Source organism: Pistacia vera, unplaced genomic scaffold (genome assembly GCF_008641045.1).
Source record: "Pistacia vera cultivar Batoury unplaced genomic scaffold, PisVer_v2 Contig94, whole genome shotgun sequence".
Classification (NCBI taxonomy): Eukaryota; Viridiplantae; Streptophyta; class Magnoliopsida; order Sapindales; family Anacardiaceae; genus Pistacia; species Pistacia vera.
The window spans coordinates 627015-639919 of record NW_022196823.1 but is presented as its reverse complement, the minus strand read 5'-3'; the positions used below and the strand labels follow the sequence as shown (position 1 = coordinate 639919).

The 12905-nt window shown below is 33.5% G+C and overlaps 1 protein-coding gene across 1 annotated transcript in view; it reads right to left on the bottom strand.

The window, feature by feature from the left end:
• Positions 1 to 12905, bottom strand: part of LOC116120523 (disease resistance-like protein DSC1) — a 52751-nt gene that overhangs the window by 30219 nt on the left and 9627 nt on the right. The gene's annotated exons all lie outside the window — the stretch shown is intronic.

The following is a 12905-nucleotide window of genomic DNA, read 5'->3' as shown; positions in this document are numbered from 1 at the left end:
TAGTATTTTTAAAAAAGTTGAGTTGGGTTGTTATTACAAGATAGAATTTGAAAATTAACAAAACATCTTTTAAGTTTGTTAATTTAGCTAAACACCCCCTATAATAAAACATTGAAAATTAACAAAAACACTCTCACTCATCCATTAAATGCCGGCCACCACTATTGGAGGATGGCCGGAAGTCATTGTAATGGCGTACGATTGGGTAAATCTGACCAGTTGTGCGTTGATATAGCCTTTTTCGGCCAAATCTACCATGGATCTGGCCATATCTGGTCGTCAGCATCAGCCATATCTTGGCTGTTGTTGATGACTAGATGTAGCCAAAGATTTAGTTGTCAACAGCAAGATCTTTGGTTGTAGATCTGACATTTTTCGATTAGATCCATGATGGATCTAGCTTAAAAAGGCTAGATCGGTACATGATCGGTCAAATCCAGTAAGTCATGCACCATTACACTGACTTTCGGCTACCCTCCAGCAGTGGTAGCCGACTGTTGGCATTCAATGGGTGGGTGTGGATGTTTTTGTTAATTTTTAATGTTTTATTATAGGAGGTGCTTAGCTAAATTAACAAACCTAAAAAGTTTAAAATATGGTTAAATAGAATATAATTGGATTTTGAGAATAGGGAGACAAATATGAATTTTGGGTAGGATCGAAATATGACAGGTTTCCCCTATCCTATTCCTATCATTTCCAAAATACACATTTGTTTCCCTATCTGAAACACTATTACATTTTATTCAATTATTTTAAAACCTCTAAGTTTGTTAATTTAACTAAATAGCCTAAAAAAAAAGTTTAAAAATTAACAAAAACACCTCCACCATCCACCTATATTTGCTAGATTCTAGCCACCACCGTTAGATGGTGGTCGGAATATGGAATAATGACACACTGTCGGCTGGATCTGGCTGATAGTGCATCGATATAGCCTTTTTTGGCTAGATCCACAATAGATCTTGTCAGAAAAGGACAGATTGGCTATAACAACCAGATCCAACCGATCATGCGTCGATACGATGACTTCGGCCACCCTCCGACGGTGGTGACCAGTTGTGAGTATTTAATGAGTGCGTAAATGAGGGTATTTTTGTAATTTTTAATACTTTTATTATATGAGTGTTTAATAAATTAACAATCTTAACGAGTGTTTTTGTTAATTTTTAAATTCTACCTCCTTATTATCCTCTACTCTTTTTTTTTCAAAAATAAACGCATTAATATTTAATGCAAACCCTTCTTCCCCTGTCTCCCCTCCCCCATACCTTTCTGTCACTTCCAAAATGGCAAACCAAAACCCAGATAAACCAAACCGACGGCAATGTGTACACAAAACCCCGTCTCTTTCTCTTCACTTCCAAAATCTAGATCTAACAAATCAAACCTTGAGCATACAGATAAATTTCGCCGCTTGTTTCTGCCATTGTGTTTGATTCTCCGGCCACTATCTTCTTCCACCACAATACTATAACCACAACTTCATGAACAAATAACCGTTTACTGATTCTAATGAAACAACTTTAAATGCAATTTTATGTACCCTTGAACGAGATCTCATTAATTTAGCTTAAAAAGCGAATCTAAATACAATGATTTTGATGAAATAAAATGGTTTCAGAGTAAAATACATGTGAGTTGCTTCTTTAGGAGAGAGAGGAGACATTCTCTGCATTTTTGTGTCAACTGAGAGCAGCGAGACTGAATTTAAATGGTAAGTTTTTTTCGTTTTTTCGTGATTTTGAGGACATAAGAGTAGAAAATGTATGCCATACATATATATATAATGTTAGTTCTTGTGATGTGTGTTGATTGTTGATATGCCAGTGCCTAATCATTGAAGTTCAGACAGATAAGTGCAATGATCAATCAGAAAGATATGTCAAATCTTTTATATGCCTGTTTTATGTGTAATGGATCAATAAAGTATATAATCATAACCGTTTAGGGTAATTGAGCTTCATTATCGAAATTTTGAGATGTATTACTTAAAAGATTTAGAGTTCAATTGTTAAAGGATTCAGAGTTCGATTCTCTTTAATTGTTAATAAAGGTGATCACTAGAAGGTTTATCCGATCGTTAATCGTTAACTTTAAACCCCAAAAAATTAGTCCAGTCCTTAACTTCAAAGCTCGAGGAGGCATTAGGTTATTCAAATCAAATGAGTGTTATTCTTTGATCCACTAGTCTTCGCAATAATTGTTGAGAAAATGATGCTTTGATAGCCTGCCTGCCAGGCTAATGAGTAAAGTGCATCATTCTTATCTTGCAACATTCAGGCATTTTTACCAATATATGCTAACTTGGGTCCCTCTTGCTTGTTTCTCTTTTTGGTTTAAGCCAAGGATCCTCAGAGAAGTTGAATAAGGAGACACAATATGACAAACTTATCAGGAATACTTATTTTGTCCTCTAACCACTTAGGTTTGACTGATCAACATATACACACCAACTAATCACTTAGGTTTGGTTGGATGGTAAGACTCCGAATGATTCAGAGGTTTTGTGTTCGAGTCTCATAAAGTGACTATTTAAGATCTTTAATAGATCCCGATGTTTAGTTGAGGTATGTGCAAGTTTGAGACTCGAACAACTTGATTTAAAAAAAAAAAAAAATTACATTTACACACCAACTTTTTCCCAACTTATCATCATTATCTTATAATTGTTACTTCATGTACAAGTTGATATAAAATACTAACCTAACTTTGTGAGGGCTATAATTAGGTATGCAAAGTTCCCATTGGTTGCTTCTTGACCACTTTTTTCTTTTTTAAATCCTTCTTCTTTTGATGTGGCAATACCTGAATAGAATTCATGTCTTTACCTATTGCCACTATGTATGCAAATCCAACAAACTCCCAAAACACAAATCAAGGGTTTGCTTAATTTATCAGAGTATTTTATTTACAAAGACATTATGCCGAGTGAACTGGATAAGTCTACACAATTAGAATAATAATATATTCAATTTGGATTGAATGATTCTCTTGTATTCACCAACATATCTAAAGGGCAGTTTTATAAAAAAAATTGATAGATACCAAACAAAGTTTGCTTCAGAAGATGGTAACAACAAGTGAGTTGGCAAATTCCTTTAAAAAAAGTTTTGTAAAATGGTGGGTTAAAGACAGCCAATTTACAACTGGTCTTTTCTTTATTAAAAGCTTTTATCAAAGCTTATTATAGGTCCTTGAGAACTCTATCATTGTTCCTCCAAACATATCTTTCTTATCCAGTGTTATGCCTGGGAAATCAAGGGCTGACGTGGAGTATATAATTGGATTTTGAGAATAGGGAGACAATATGAATTTGGGTAGGATCGAATTGACGGTTTCCCCTATCCTATTCCTATCATTTCCAATACACATTTGTTTCCCTATCTGAAACACTATTACATTTTTATTCAATTATTTTAAAACCTCTAAGTTTGTTAATTTTTATTAATATTTAATCTAAAATTACTAGAATGATTTTTGTTTTCCTGGGTCTTAATCCCATCTAACCTTTATAAAATAGATCTTGCAACTATGATTGGTTTATTATTTTGAGTAGTGTTTTTGAAAAAGTTGGGTTGAGTTGTTATTATAAGGTAGGATTTAAAAATTAACAAAAACATCTTTTAGGTTTGTTAATTTAGCTAAACACCCTTTATAATAAAACATTGAAAATTAACAAAAACACTCTCATTCATCCATTAAATGTAGGCCACCACTATTGGAGGGTGGCCGGAAGTCACCGTAATGGCGTACGACTGGGTGGATCTGACTAGTCGTGTATATAGCCTTTTTCGGCCAAATCCACCATGGATCTGGACACATCTGGTCATCAACGTCGGTCATATCTTGACTGTTGTTGATGACTAGATATGGCCAAAGATCTAGCTGTCAACAGCTAGATCTTTGATTGTTCTGATATTTTTTGACTAAATCCATGATAGATCTAGTTGAAAAATGCTAGATTGACACACGATCGGCCAAATCTAGTCAGTCATGCACCATTACACTGAATTTCGGTCACCCTCCAACGTTGGTAGCCGACTATCGGTATTCAATGGGTGGGTGGGAGTATTTTTATTAATTTTTAATGTTTTATTACAAGGAGTGTTTAGTTAAATTAACAAACCTAAAAAGTTTAAAAATATGGTTAAATAGAATATCTAATGGTGGTGACCAGCTGATAGTATTTAATGAGTGGATGAGTGGGAGTATTTTTATAATTTTTAATATTTTTATTACAGAAGTATTTAATAAATTATCAAATTTAATGAGTATTTTTGTTAACTTTTAAATTCCTTCGGTTATTTACTCCCACTCTTACTTTTTCAAAACTACTATCCAATCAAATAAACGCATTAATATTTAATTCAAACCCTTCTTCCCCTGTCTCCCCTCCCCCATACCTTTCTGTCACTTCCAAAACGGCAAACCAAAGCCCAGATAAACCAAGCCGACGGCAATGTGTACACAAAACCCCGTCTCTTTCTCTTCACTTCCAAATTCTAGATCTAACAAATCAAACCTTCAGCAGACAGATAAATTTCGCCGCTTGTTTCTGCCATTGTGTTTGATTCTCCGGCCACTATCTTCTCCCACCGCAATACTATAACCACAACTTCATGAACAAATAACCGTTTACTGATTCTAATGAAACAACTTTAAATGCAATTTTATGTACCCTTGAATGAGATCTCATTAATTTAGCTTAAAAAGCGAATCCAAATACAATGATTTTGATGAAATAAAATGATTTCAGAGTAAAATACATGTGAGTTGCTTCTTTAGGAGAGAGAGGAGACATTCTCTGCATTTTTGTGTCAACTGAGAGGAGGGAGACTGAATTTAAATGGTAAGTTTTTTTCGTTTTTTCCTGATTTTCAGGACATAAGAGTAGAAAATGTATGCCATATATATATATATAATGTTAGTTCTTGTGATGTGTGTTGATTGTTGATATGCCAGTGCCTAATCATTGAAGTTCAGACAGATAAGTGCAATGATCAATCAGAAAGATATGTCAAATCTTTTATATGCCTATTTGATGTGTAATGGATCAATAAAGTATATAATGATAACCACTTTGGGGTGGTTGAGTGGGACGATAGAAAATTTTAGATGCATTATTTAAAAGATTCGGAGTTTGATTCTTAAAAGATTCGGAGTTCGATTCTCTTTATTTATTAATAAGGGTAATCATTAAAAGGTTTATCCGGTCGTTAATCGTTAACTTTAAACCCCAAAAGATTAGTCGAGTCCTTAACTTCAAAGCTCGAGGAGGCATTAGGTTATTCAAATCAAATGAGTGTTATTCTTTGGGAGCATCATTCTTATCTTGCAACATTCAGGCATTTTTACCAATATATGCTAACTTGGGTCCCTCTTGCTGGTTTCTCCTTTTGGTTTAAGCCAAGGATCCCCCCCGCAGAAGTTGAATAAGGAGACACAATATGACAAACTTATCAGGAATACATATTATGTCCTCTAACCACTTAGGTTTGACTGATCAACATATACACATCAACTAACCACTTATGTTTTGTTGGATGGTAAGACTCTGAATGATCCGAAAGTCTTGTGTTCGAGTCTCACAAAGTGATCATCTAAAATCTTTAATAGATCTCGATGTTTAGTTGAGTTATGTGCAAGTTTAAGACTCGAACACCTTGATTAAAAAAAATTACATGTACACACCAACTTTTTCCCAACTTATCATCATTATCTTATAATTGTTACTTCATGTACAAGTTGATATAAAATACTAACCTAACTTTGGGTGGGCTATAATTAGGTATGCAAAGTTCCCATTGGTTGCTTCTTGACCACTTTTTTCTTTTTAAATCCTTCTTCTTTTGGTGTGGCAATACCTGAATAGAATTCATGTCTTTACCTATTTCCACTATGTATGCAAATCCAACAAAATTCCAAAACACAAATCAAGGGTTTGCTTAATTTATCAGAGTATTTTATTTACAAAGACATTATGCTGACCATAGAGACGTCGTTGTCAAAAACGAGCTTGTATCTGTTTCCCTGGAACTGAAATCTCGGAGTGTTTTAAATTTACTCATCAAAATAACGGATCTTCTATAACTTTCAATCTACCACAAAGTCTGTGGAATTGGTCTTTTGTCAGTTTCGCTGTGAGCGCTATTGTAGAATTTGGTAACTATGAAAATAAGGGCGAGGGATTGGATATTCTCTATGAATGTAGAGATGGCACAACCGTATTTCACAATGGCAGCTTGAAGGGTTGGGAATGTAAAGCTGGCCCCCGAAAAGTTAAGGAGGATCATGTATTCCTTGGTTATGATTTCCTCAAGTATGATGCAAGAACCTGTAACAATGACAAGATGACCATCCAATTTTATGTAAAGGATTCAAACGGAAAATGCATAGATGCTTGCGAGGTGAAGAAGTGTGGATTTCGTTTGTTGCGTTCTCAAGACAGAGAGAATCAAGTAGAAGATGGAGTTTCAGTTGCTATTGAGGAGGAACGGGAAGACGAACGAGGACCGAAGAGATTGAAAGTGTCAGATTGTTCGTGAAAGTGTCAGATTGTTCGTGAGATCTGTCGTGAATTTTGTGATTTTTAATCTATTTTTTCATAATATTAGAATTGATTGGAAAATAAAAATATGAAAACGCTTTTGACATATTTTTCTGAAAATAGTATTTGAAAAGGTGCAAAATAAAAACGCTTTCAACAGTTTGACCGAATTTGTTTTAATTATGGTTTGTATTAATTTTATTATTTATTAATTTTAATAATTAAATAATTAATAATATTCATTAATTATTTAATTACATTATTTTTATACTGAATTTTACCTTAATTCTTTTTTTTAATACTTAATTTATATAAAAAAATTAAATATTCATTATCATTAAATATTTGTATTAAATTTTATTAATATTTAATCTAAAATTACTAGAATGATTTTTGTTTTCTTAGGTCTTAAGCCCATCTAACCTTTATAAAATAGATCTTGCAGCTATGATTGGTTTATTATTTTGAGTAGTATTTTTGAAAAAGTTGAGTTGGGTTGTTATTACAAGGTAGAATTTGAAAATTAACAAAACATCCTTTAGGTTTGTTAATTTAGCTAAACACCCCTTATAATAAAACATTGAAAATTAACAAAAACACTCTCACTCACCCATTAAATGCCGGCCATCACTATTGGAGGATGGTCGGAAGTCACTGTAATGGCGTACGATTGGGTGGATCTGACCAGTTGTGCGTTGATATAGCCTTTTTCGGCCAAATCCACTATGGATCTGGCCATATCTGGTCATCAGCATCAGCCATATCTTGGTTGTTGTTGATGACCAGATGTGGCCAAAGATTTAGCTGTTAACAGCAAGATCTTTGGTTATAGATCTGATATTTTTCGATTAGATACATGATGGATCTAGCTTAAAAAGGCTAGATCGGTACACGATCGGTCAAATCCAATCAGTCATGCACCATTACACCGACTTTTGGCTACCCTCCAGCAGTGGTAGCCGACTGTTGGCATTCAATGGGTGGGTGTGGATGTTTTTGTTAATTTTTAATGTTTTATTATAGGAGGTGCTTAGCTAAATTAACAAACCTAAAAAGTTTAAAATATGGTTAAATATAATATAATTGGATTTTGAGAATAGGGAGACAAATATGAATTTTGGGTAGGATAGGAATATGACAGGTTTCCCCTATGACAGGTTTCCCCTATCCTATTCCTATCATTTCCAAAATACACATTTGTTTCCCTATCTGAAACACTATTACATTTTATTCAATTATTTTAAAACTTCTAAGTTTGTTAATTTAACTAAATAGCCTCAAAAAAAAAGTTTAAAAATGAACAAAAACACCTCCACCCATCCACCTATATTTGCTAGATTCTGGCCACCACCGTTAGATGGTGGTCGGAATATGGAATAATGGCACACTGTTGGTTGGATCTGGCTGATAATGCATCGATATAGCCTTTTTTGGCTAGATCCATAATGGATCTTGTCAGAAAAGGACAGATTGGCCATAACAACCAGATCCAACCGATCATGCGTCGATACGACGACTTCGGCCACCCTCCGACGGTGATGACCAGTTGCGAGTATTTAATGAGTGTGTGAGTGAGGGTATTTTTATAATTTTTAATACTTTTATTATAGGAGTGTTTAATAAATTAACAAACTTAACGAGTTCTTTTGTTAATTTTTAAATTCTACCTCGTTATTACCCTCTACTCTTATTTTTTTTTATAAAAATAAACGCATTAATATTTAATGCAAACCCTTCTTCCCCTGTCTCCCCTCCCCCGTACCTTTCTGTCAGTTGTCACTTCCAAAATGGCAAACCAAAACCCAGATAAACCAAACCGACGGCAATGTGTACACAAAGCCCCGTCTCTTTCTCTTCACTTCCAAAATCTAGATCTAACAAATCAAACCTTGAGCATACGGATAAATTTCGCCGCTTGTTTCTGCCATTGTGTTTGATTCTCCGGCCACTATCTTCGTCCACCACAATACTATAACCACAACTTCATGAACAAATAACCGTTTACTGATTCTAATGAAATAGCTTTAAATGCAATTTTATGTACCCTTGAACGAGATCTCATTAATTTAGCTTAAAAAGCGAATCTAAATACAATGATTTTGATGAAATAAAATGGTTTCAGAGTAAAATACATGTGAGTTGCTTCTTTAGGAGAGAGAGGAGACATTCTCTGCATTTTTGTGTNAGTCAACAACTCTCTTTTGTGACACGTGTGAAAAATAAATTCAATATGTATTTATTTTTATAAAACTTTACACGTATCACGAGAAAAAAACTAATAATTATCGTAAAGGTGATGTCAATTAGTACAAGAAAAAATCCTTGATACAACCAACCTCTGAGTGACTAAGTGATTCGATATTGACTCTTTGATGTATTACTTAAGGGATTATGAGTTTACATCTCTCCTCAATTGGTAATAGAGTTGCTAATTAAGATATCTACTAGAGCTCTTATCTAACCGATAGCTTCAATTTTCCCAAAGAATTAGGGTTGTTAATAGTAGTATCCACTAAAACTCTTACCCTGACATATAGTTACAAAATATAACAAATTAGAGGGGCACGAAGATGCCGTAGGTTTGATTGATCAACATATACACGCCAACTTTTTTCCAACGTATCATCATTATCTTATAATTGTTACTTCATGTACAAGTTGATATAAAATACTAACCTAACTTTGTGAGGGCTATGATTAGGTAAGCAAAGTTCCCATTGGTTGCTTCCTGACCACTTTTTTCTTTTTAAATCCTTCTTCTTTTGTTGTGGCAATACCTGAATAGAATTCATGTCTTTACCTATAACCACTATGTATGCAAATACAACAAACTCCCAAAATACAAATCAAGGGTTTGCTTAATTTATAATTAGAGTATTTTATTTACAAAGACATTATGCTGAGTGAACTGGATAAGTCTACACAATTAGAATAATAATATATTTAATTTGGATTGAATGATTCTCTTGTATTCACCAACATATCTAAAGGGCAGTTTTATAAAAATAATTGATAGATACCAAACAAAGTTTGCTTCAGAAGATGGTAACAAGAAGTGAGTTGGCAAATTCCTTTAAAAAAAGTTTAGTAGAATGGTGGGTTAAAGACAGCCTATCTACAACTGGTCTTTTCTTTATTAAAAGCTTTTATCAAAACTTATTATAGGTCCTTGAGAACTCTATCATTGTTCCTCCAAACTTCTCTATCATATCTTTCTTATCCAGTTTTGTATATTATTTCTTATTGTTCAGTTTTGTAATATTATCTCTTACTATTTGATTTCTTATTGTTTATTTTTAAATTGGTCAATGAAATTTTGATTGTTGAATTATGATTGTAACGTCTTTTATGCAAGTTGAAATGGTTGTTGCTGTTGGGACTTGAGTGGAGTTTTATCGTATGAGTGACAGCGGAGTTCAATTTAGGAGTGTTTTGGTGTTGCTGTTGGTCTTTTACTCTTTTCTGGACTTTTTTTGTCAAGGACATGATAAGTTTCTTTGTATATTCTTTATTTTGTTCACTGTCTTAAATTGTTCACAAATTTAAAGAGGTTAGAGGTAGGAGAATGCATTAATTGACAAAAGAATCCAATTATAGAAATCATTCATACCAATGTGGGAAGGAACACACTTTACTGCTTGAATGGTTTACAATTAAGACTTGACTGTCTGGCTAATGTTATATTTATGTGTATTTATTTGAGTTCTATTTCTCTCTGCAATAGTTGATAAAGAAGTATCAAATGACTCGAAAATGGGATTAAAAGCTTGGTTTTGAAGAAGATAAGGGCAGTGAAGAGAACCACAACCAGAACAACACCAACAACGTTGACAACAACAATGCAACTATGGTATTTTTTTTTATTGTTTAAATTCTTATTGTTAGTCTCTCTCGTGAAATATAACACACCATTTAGTTTATTGGGTTGATGATGTTTTGTTTTGTTTGTTGGAATGTTTTGTAAATATTAAGGTTCACGAAACAAGGTCGCACTCTCATGCATCTGCTGATGAAGAGAAAGTGATGACAAGGAAGCAGTAATTTGCTATTATAACTGAATTATGTGGTTTATATGATTTGTTTTTATGACAAACACTATTACATGAACTGCATCAGGTTAGTGTGGTCAAGCTTCATTCAAAGGAGACCCTGTAAAACAAGCTTGTATGTGTTGAAAGGTGTTGTATTTCCATGTTTAGGGGTTTTTGTATATAAACTGAACTAAAAAATTTAGTTAGGGTTGGTGATCTAGAATTTTCAAGAGATTAAATGTAACTTTAATCTGATTCTTGAGTGTAGGACTCTCTTCAAGATGTTAAATCTGAGTATGCTGTTTAGGAAGCATCCTCTTTGGAGAGGTTAAAGGTCCGTATTACCTGCCGTGTTACTTAAGTGATTGTTTGTTTTAGTTTCACCATTTATTTATTTTTTTTATAGAAATTGATTTTGTATTAAAAATTTTGTTGCAGAGGGTATTGATTTTGCAGCTTCTCATCCACTGATTACGAGCAGAGTTGCCATTGGTTTTGGATCTGTAGTATTGAAAAGTATGTCCTAGATACCTATATTTACCTGTTTTATGATCTCTGGTTCATGAGTTTTTAAACGGCTTTCAAATTAGTGATTCCAGGCCAATAATTGTAAAGACTTCAAATGCGTAAAAATATTGATAAAGTCATTTTCTTTACATTATAAAATTTTTTATTTATTGCCCATTTGGGGATCCGCCGCAGATTTTGTTTGATTGGTTTTTTGATTTGTTGTTGCGGGTTTTGTTTGGATTTGGGGATTGGTTTTGGCGGGCATGGTAGATCTTTTTAATTGCGGTTGGTGATCTAGAATTTAAGTGTTACGTGAAATTTTAGGTCTTGATCTTTGAGATGGGTGATATTGTTGGAAATTTTGATGTGGGTTTGGCTGGTTTTTGTGAAATGTAGTGAGAGAAGAGTTGTGTGATTTGTTAAGAGTTTGATGAATTCATTGCTTCAAGAAAGAATGTAAAAAGGGAATGAAAGAATGAAGATTCATTTTATTTTTGTAGTTTAAGCATAGTGTTATTGTAAATTAGTGGAGTGTGATTTACTTAAGGAATTTGTTTTGGTGCATGCTCGCCGCAGGGTAAGAATGTGGGTATTCCTCATTGTGAGGTGGCTGCTAATACAAAATCTCCATAGAATGCTAGCTTGCTTTTGAAATTGCAGAGCTTTGTGATCTTTCTTTTATAAGAGTAGAAGGGCATTTGAAAGTGGAACAAGAAAGTGGACCCATGGCCTTCTCTAAGCTGAGTTACCACTTTCAACTGTTCTCAAAATCCCTAAACTATTTATCGACAAACATGAGGCTATCAATTGCTAGGGTTATAGAGGTTTTGTAAAGTTAATAGTTCAATGTGTGGTGTCAAATTGAATTTTGAACGCCAAAATCAAATGAAATTTGGCCGAAAAGCTCAAGGTACACGTGAGTCATAGCCGACAAGCGAGAGGTTACCCAGGCATCAGGGTTAGATGGGTTTTATAAAGTAGAAGCTCATGGTTCGAGTGGCAGTGTTAGATTAATTTTGGTCGTCGGAGTCGATCAGAATTTTGCCAAAAAAATAAAGGTATACACGAGTCACGACCGACAAACAGGGGGTTACCAAGTGTCAATGTTAAAGGGGTTTTATAGAATGGAGGCCGCTGGTTAAGGTGATGGTGTTGAATTGAATTTTTATTGTTGGAATTTGGTCAGAAAAGTGAAAACCTAACTGCTGCAGGGGTATGTTTGCTAGATTCAAACTTGCACAGACTATTACGTATTTTTTCAAAGGTGTGTTTGCTATATTTTAAACTTGCTGCAGGTCCCCGACCTCTTAACCGGGTTACCTCGGGTTGGGTTTCAGAACATTTAACATCAACAATATAATTCTAAAATGCATGATATTATTATTATTATTATTATTGTTATTGTTATTATTATTATTATTTGGTTTCATAACTCATTCACATTCAAGTTTTATATAGAGCATTTGACATTAATTAAAAAAACAAATCACAATTTTTATATTAATAAAAATGCTTAATTTGAATTTTTCAAAATAAATTTGAAATTTTTGATTTGGTTAAGATAGAAACATGAATTATACGTCATTGATATTTCTATCTGAAAAAGATTCATCAAGATTTCAATTGCAATATGAATTAAATAAAATTACATAAAGCATCTTAAATATACAGGCTTATGACTATAAAAAAAGAAAAACACAATGACTATAATCATCAAAATAATAAAATCAATACTCATAACAACAGGAAACATTATTGATTGATTAATTAAGTTCCAGTATGAATTTAATTCTCCTATTTTAATCCCAATCACC